This window comes from Salvelinus namaycush, chromosome 35 (genome assembly GCF_016432855.1).
Source record: "Salvelinus namaycush isolate Seneca chromosome 35, SaNama_1.0, whole genome shotgun sequence".
NCBI classification, from domain to species: Eukaryota; Metazoa; Chordata; class Actinopteri; order Salmoniformes; family Salmonidae; genus Salvelinus; species Salvelinus namaycush.
In genome coordinates, this window is record NC_052341.1 from 23,480,294 (window position 1) to 23,488,563 (window position 8,270).

General features: G+C 44.7%; 1 pseudogene; it reads left to right on the plus strand.

Moving 5' to 3' along the window:
- Nucleotides 1-2,635: 2,635 nt before the first annotated feature.
- LOC120029648 lies at nucleotides 2,636-6,721 on the plus strand (annotated as a pseudogene).
- Nucleotides 6,722-8,270: the final 1,549 nt, after the last annotated feature.

Below are 8,270 nucleotides of genomic sequence, written 5' to 3' on the forward strand. Positions count from 1 at the left end.
CATGGCAGACGCTCCACATGATGACGAAGTACGCTTACACATACCTATCCCCACTTACCGGATGTTACAGTTTGCGTTTCTTCATTCACCAAAGTCAGACAGCGCCCGGTGGAAGTGGAGGTCTTGTGCGATTCTCTTGGCGCGAGTACAGTTGGTGAGAATGTGTGGACGATGGAGAAGAAGAGTAGAGTAAAAGGGGCTAAAGTTGGAAATCAACAGCAGTTTATGGTGAGTGCTATTCACGAGCAAGGTTGACTCCGTTTACGGTCTCGAAGATGGTGAATAACGAATTGGGTAAAGTGGAATCGGTCATTGTGACCAGGACTCATGAGCGGTATGATGTTGATTTCGTGTGTCAAAATCGCAAAATAGGAGAGCTCTCTGGCTCGTCAAGATGTCGACATATGATGTGCAAAGCTATGCTTTTCAGAGTAGATCACCGGTTAAAGGTGTTGTCTCTGGTGTCTCGTTTGACCGAGGTAAAGACAGTTTCAGGTTGAATATTCGACGGATATTCGCCTGTAATCCTTACGTCCACCAACAGCAGTTAGGGACCATCAACATAGTGACAAATCAAACATGTCAAATTTCAATTACTCCTAAACTGTTAGAAACTGGTTCTAGCTAACCCGAAGGCATAGACACACATTGCACACTTTTTTCACGATTTTTATTTATTTATATATATATATATATATATGTTTTTTGTCGATCTCGCACTATTTTAATTATTTATTTACATTTTTGAATTTCAATAGCTCTGTCATGTGACCCACTGACTTAAAACAAGGTTCAGAATGTACAGTCAGTGGGCCTACACATTGCACACCCTTTAGTTTGTCCATTTTAATCTCACACAATTTTACATGAATTTTCAATGTTGTTCAATGTTTCTAATTTCAATAGCTCCTTGGTCATGTGACCTACTGACTTCAAACAAGGTTCAGAATATACACTCAGTGGCCCTACACATGGCACACACTTTAGTTTGTCCATTTTCATCTCACACGATTTTACATTAATTTGCCTGCTCTGCCCCTCTGAAGGACAGTGTCACTCACAAACCTATTCACTTGGGCCTTCTCCCTGGGGGCTTCCTGACCTCCAGGGAGGCCCCCATTGACCTGGTGACCTCTGATTCCTGGCCTCTAGGCCTACACTCCCTGCCTGCCTGCTTGCCCTCTCCCTGGGCCTGAGAGTGTATAGCTTACTCCCTGGAACTACAGACCTCCAGGCCTCCACACCTACTCTCCTTACCCAGTCAACACCCCTCTCCCTTGGCCTTAGAGTATAGCTTACTCCTTGGAATTACTAAGACATCTATAGTCCTGCTGTCAGGAACCATGTGCACCTGGTAAACTGAAACAAGCTCTGTGCTCCTAGTGACCCGCCTGCTTTTTTCTGCTCACAGACTAAGTCCACTCCAACCTCCATGGCCTGAGTGCTGCCCCCAGCCCCCGAGTCTGGCCGCCCCTGCTTGGACTCGGGAGTGCCCCCCACCTTGTTAGAGGCCTCCTTGTGCACCTGGTAATCTGAAACAAGCTCTGTGCACCTGGTGACCCGTCCGCTTTTATCCGCTCAGAGACTAAGTCCCCAACCTCCACAGCCTGAGTGCTGCCCCTGAGTAAGGTCCGGTGGTATCATCAGAGGCTTTTCTGTCTTACAAACTGGACATCAGTTGCCGCTACTAACCTTCTGCGGACATTAGCTGCTTTTTTTTTACCCAATCGACATCAAGTGCCAGCGCAATACTTATAGGCTTGAGAACCAAATACCTCTTGCAGTATCTAGCGGCACCATCAACTGGGTGTTGGAAGAAGCAACAGAAAAGAATCATCCCCTTTCAATCATTTGCTTGCCCAGTCAGCCCTCCACCTTTACCAGCGCTTCATCGATATTCCTCACTTTGACATGAGGGGGTCAGTCACCCAATGGGTGATTTGAGTGCGACCGCGACAGGTGGGTATGTTCCTTTGAATTTCATCAAGTTGACTTTCAGTGATCCGTGCCCAGTGGGAACCTAGGCTTCTTCCGTCCATTTTATGGTTCCGCAGCAAATCAAAGAGCGTGGATGGCACTACCCACATCAGATGTAGGCCTCCCTCCCCAGACAAGCTGGAGATACCTCTCCCCACTTCGTAGGGCATGAGCCAGATCCATGCAATGCCCTATCACTGCAGGGCCAATGGGTTTAGTCTCCATCTCAAGTCAAGTGAGCGTAGAGGAGACTGCCCCACCTACAATGTGGGGGGCCGGCGAGTGCCGTAGTCTGGGGAGATCCGCGAGAAAGGTCTGGCGCGCGTCCAGAGTTGCCGCCGCCAACCACCGGACCCAACACCCCTGCCGACGGACACCACCCCGACGAACCCCTGCACGCAGCCGCTTGCGAAACCACACACGAGAGACCGCGAGATAGGCTGCACAATGAACTTCCAATGGTGGCGAGAGGAGGGCGACAGAGCGACTGCTCCCCTAGATGTGGCTCGAGCCCAGCCCCGCTTCGCACCCCAGCCCGACTGACCCAGCCCTTAGAGCCAATCCTTATCCCGAAGTTACGGATCTTTTTTGCCAACTTCCCTTACCTACATTGTTATAACATGCCAGAGGCTGTTCACCTTGGAGACCTGCTGCGGACATGGGTACGGCCCGGCATGAGATTTACACCCTCTCCCCCAGATTTTCAAGGGCCAGGGAGAGTTCACCGGATGCCTCCGAAACCACAACGCTTTCCAGGGCTTGGGCCCCTCTCTCGGGGCAAACCCATTCCAGGGCGCCCTGCCCATCACAAAGAAAAGAGAACACTCCCCGGGGCTCCCGCCAGCTTTTACGCGATCGGTCGCGTTACCGCACTGGATGCCTCGTGGCGCCAGTCCGTGTGTCACACTCTGATCTGGTTCACCTGTCCTTGTGATTGTCTCCACCCCTCCAGGTGTCGCTTATTATCCCCAATGTATACATCCCTATGTTTCCTGTCTCTGTGCCAGTTCGTCTTGTTTGCCAAGTCAACCAGCGTTTTTCCTTGCGCCTACTTTTCCCAGTCTGTTTGTTTCTAGTTCTCCTGGTTTCGACCCTTGCCTGTCCTGACTCCGAACCCGCCTGCCTGACCACTCTGCCAGTTCTGACTATCAGCCTGCCTATCCCCTTGTACTGTTTTGGACTCTGATCTGGTTTCTGACCCCTGCCTGGCTTGACCTCGAGACTGCCTATCGTCTGGTACTGTTTGGACTCTGACCTGGTTTATGAACTCTCGCCTGTCCCCGACCTCCCTTTGCCTACTCCCTTTCTTATAATAATTATCGGAGCTCAACCATCTGCCTCCTATGTCTGCATTTGGGTCTCGCCTTGTGCCCTTATACCGTGGACATTCTGAAAGTAGTTTGAGGTCAGTAGGTCACATTACCAAGGAGATATTGAAGTTTGAAATATTCATGTAAAATTGTGAGATGAAAATGGACAAACTAAAGGGTGTGCAATATAGAAGTGTAGTCAGTGGACATTCTGAAAGTAGTTTGAGGTCAGGAGGTCACATGACCAAGGAACTATTGAAATTAGAAACATTGAAAAACATTGAAAGTTTGTAAAATCGTGTGAGATGAAAATGGACAAACAAAAGGGTGTGCAATGTGTAGGCCCACTGAGTGTACATTCTGAACTTTGTTTTAAGTCAGTAGGTCACATGACCAAGGAGCTATTGAAATGTTGAATTTGTAAAAAAATCATGTAAACGTGAGATAAATGGACAAACTAAAGGATGTGCAATATAGAAGGGTAGTCAGGGTATATTCTGAACCTTGTTTGAAGTCAGGTCACATGTCCAAGGAGCTATTGAAATTCAAATGTAAAAAGGAGTTTGTACTTTGTTTACGCTCTCTAACTAATTCAATTAGGAATACAAAATGCTGTTCACATTTCCACATGCTTATTACCTTTGGAAAGTGAATTAATGTCCAAATCGTGTGCTGTTGTGCGCAATTTTTTCAACATCATGACACTTATTTGGAGTCTGTGGCTCAAGTGGTTTGAAAGCGCAAATATCCAACTTGAAACTGTCTTTACATTGGTTCTCGTTTGACATAGAGGATGTGTGGTTTAATAATAACGTTCCAGGAGTGGTAGACGCACGTCGCTTTAATCGAACGATAGGCTTATTTGCGCATCAGTTTTACTGTCATTTGACGAAGTGGTACTCCCGACTTAATGTAAACCTTATGTATGAGAAATATACGGTGACACCGTATGCACAGAAGCCGCTGCAGTGTTACAATTGTAAAACGTTTGGACACTTGGCAAGTGTTTTGTCTAAGGAATAAATATGCAGTAGTTGAAGGGTCAGATGAAACATGCTGCTGTAATTGTGATTGGAATCACGTTCCCGGAGTGACCTGTAAGGATGGAGGTTGCAGTAGCTAGGATCAGGGCGATCCAGCAGGTCTCCTATGTGAAGGCAGTGAAAATAGCTGAAGGAGTGAGTAGAGATTAGATGCTAGTGGATGTCCCCACAGTCTGCAGTGAATGCCATGCAGGAGAAGGATCCCGACACACTAAGAATGAAGACGGACTTTTGAGTTTATAGCGCAAGTGATACATTGCACTAGTCAAACTAATAAAAACATTCTAATTAGCTAGACATTGTGAATGCGACAAATAGATTTCTGGATCTCCAGGACTTTACAGCTGAAATGTTACAGGGGGTACTGAATGAAGAGGTTCCACTCTCCCAGGTTCATGAGCCTGTGTTGGGATCTGAATAGACATTTAAATCCGACTGAAGGATTTTTTTTTTTTTTTATAAATTCAGGGTAGTAGCGTGAATTTGCTTAGTGATTTAGATTTTTGATAATTAGTATGAATTTGTTAATCCAAAACATTTTGTTTTGGGGGTATTTTTTACTACCCTGTACAGTAGGTGTCAGCAATTCACCTTATGAGGTTAGGCTTTGTTGTTTTTCCAGTCAACATCCCCCTGGATCGGGTGAAAGCAGGCTGGGAGGAGACAAGTGACCCGTACCACGTCCAGAGGCTTGCGGATCACTATGGGATCTTCAAGGATCTGTTCCCCATGGCCTACTTCGTCCCCCGGGTCACACTGCGCGTCAGCTACGACCAAGACAGCTCAGCACAAGTACATTATGGGAATCACTTGATGCCCAAAGAGGTAACAGAAATGGATCGTAGGGCATACAGTAGTTTATGACAGATACGGCGACAGTTATCGTATCTTTGTTCAGATAATTTTTTAGCTCTGAATGCTGATTGGGTCTTTCTTCTATTTCACCTGCCCTCCTCTGTGTGTGACAGGCTTCTGTAGCACCTCAGGTCAGTTTTGTGGCAGAGTAGGGCTCCCTATGGACACTGCTGCTCACCAGCCCAGGTAAGACACTCGTACACCATATGAGAATACAAGTTTTGTAATCCAGTTCTTAACATGTCCACATGGTGGCACTGTGTCCCCATGCGAATGTATGACTAAAGAAATATTTACTGAATGATTCCTTCATTTCAGATGAGCATCTGCTGGATAGTGAAGGGGAGTGTGTGCACTGGCTGGTGTGAGTATTGCAATAATGATTATTGTATTGTGCTTTTGTCAAACGTGTAAGTGATTTAAATTGTCTGGGGGTAAGGGCAATTCCACAGTAACAGAATAATGCGGAGACTCTGATTTTACACTTTTTAAATGTATACCAAACAAAAACCCATGATTGCAAGTTAAACAAACCATACAACTCTATGCACAAGTATGACTTAATTTCCACCAAAAATACCTTTACTTGAACAGTGCAGATGCAAAGTTTGGTAACAGAATGACGGTACCAACAGCACAAACCGTCATTCTGTTATCAAACTTTGTATCTGCACTGTCCTTCATGTGTGTTTGTAAAACTTTGGTGGAAATTGTTAAGTAGTCCTTATGCATAGTTAGTTGTATGGTTTGTTTAACTTTGCAGTGTCTCAACATCACTCTGTTACTGTGGAATTGCCCGTAACGAACTCCTTCCACCACCAATATGTTGATTAAGATAATGACCCTTTAAAGATAATCTGTTTTTAATTAATGAAGATTAGTTTAATTACCATTTGAAATGACGACAATCACAAATTGGTCGCAAAAAAGAAACCGGGCGATTAACATCCCAGGTGGGGCTGTGACGTCAGGAGAGGACCTGTGTCAATATCTGGCCCCGATCCCTGCCAAGGCTACCGGCTTTCACCGCTTTGTCTATCCTGTTCAGACAGGAAGGAACCATCAACTTCCATGAAGACATCTGACCATCACCATGGTGACTAACAGGACATACAAGTATCATTTGTGCTCCATGACCACCATCTATCTGTTCATTTCACAGTAACACGCTTCCTGCATCTGTCACAGCGGACATTTAAGACTGTCGATTTCTACAGGAAGCACCAGGACCGCATGACTCCAGCAGGCCTCTCTCTCTTCCAGGGTTGGAGAGTCCTGTACAGGATGGTAGGAAGTCACAAGTCACAGGATTGCTGTAGGGGATATGGGTGGAGATCTTTGGATTAGGCATCAAGGGGGTTGAGGTCAAGTCAGATCCCCTTAAGGGAGAAACAATGGTTTGTCTTCCTGTTGAACCATAAAAGATGTAAGGACTGGAGAGAAGTGCCCACATTGGAGTATATATATACTTGTGGTGGAAACATGTTTTGTCTGAATGCAGCTGTATCGACCCTCTGAGCAGAATAAACTTGGTTAACCTTTCATAGTGTCCGTTGAGTTTTTTACTCTGAGAATTAGAACCTAACACTCTTAAGCCATCCCTTTTAAATATGGTGTACCTTTTTTGTTAGAATTGTTGACCGACTCACTAGAATACATCGAGAGAACTGGTTCAGAATATAGGGATCAATTAGAGAAAGCCTTTTAGAAAGTATTCATACACCTTGGCTTATTCCACATTGTTACAGCCTGAATTTAAGATGGATTAAATTGATCTACACACATGAAAACATTTTAGCAAATTTATTCTATGAAATACAGATGTCATTTATGTAAGTATTCACACCCCAGAGTCAATGCTTTGTAGAAGCACCATTGGCCGCGATTACACACCTGGATTGTGCAATATTTGCCCATTTATTAAAACTATTCTTCAAGCTCTGTCAAATTTGTTGTTGATCATTGCTAGACAACCATTTTCAGGTTTTGCCACATTTTAAGTAGATTTAAGGCAAAACTGTAACTCGGCCACTCTGTAACATTCACCGTCAGGGAAAGCAACTCGTGTAGATTTGGCCTCGTTTTAGATTATTGTGCTGTTGAGGTACATTTATCTCCCAGTGTATAGTGGAAAGCAGTCAAACAGGATTGCCTGTGCTTTCCTCTATTTCTTTTGTATCCTGAAAAACTTTCCAATCCTTAATGATTACAAGCATACCTATAACATGATTTCATTGGCATTGTTAACCAACACACCCCCATAAAGAAAATAAGAATTAAAAACAGGTTCAGCCCCTGGTTCGACACCTCAAGAAGGCTCAGCACATGCATACTCGGCTTGACTGTCATTCAGGCAATTGAGAAATAAGTGCACTCGGTTATCCAGAAGGCTAAAGTTAGTTATTTTAAGGAGCAGTTCTCCCAGCCCTTCTAATGCGTCTAGCCCCGATACTCCTCCCTCTTTTCCCCCTGCCCCGCTATAAAGTTTCTCCCTGCAGGGAGTCTTAGGTGCTCCTTAAACTTGACCCCAAAAAACCATCTGGGTCAAATTGTTTCGATCCTTTAAGATTGCAGCTCCTATCGCCGAGCCCATCTCTCCTCTCTGGGAAGGTTCCCATTGCTTAGATGGCAGCCACGGTGTGTCCTTTATTTAAAGGGGGAGATCAAACTGATCCTAACCGTTATAGGCCAATATACACCGCTGCTACTCTATCTATGCTTAGTCACTTTAATAACTACCTTCATGTACATATTACCTTGACTAACTGGTGCCCCTGCATATTGACTCTGTACCAGTATCCCCCTGTATATAGTCTCGCTATTGTTATTTTACTGCTGCTCTTTCATTACTTGTTACTTTTATTTCTATACATTTTAAAATAAAATTAATAAACTGCATTGTTGGTTAGGGGCTCATGACTAAGCATTTGTGTATTCGGCACATGTGACTAATACATTGATTTGAATATATATCTTGCTCTGTTTATCAAAAGTGTTGGAAAAACTTGTCAACTGACTGGCTTTTTTAAACCTTTATTTAACCAGGCAAGTCAGTTAAGAACATGACGGCCTACCGGGGTTAATT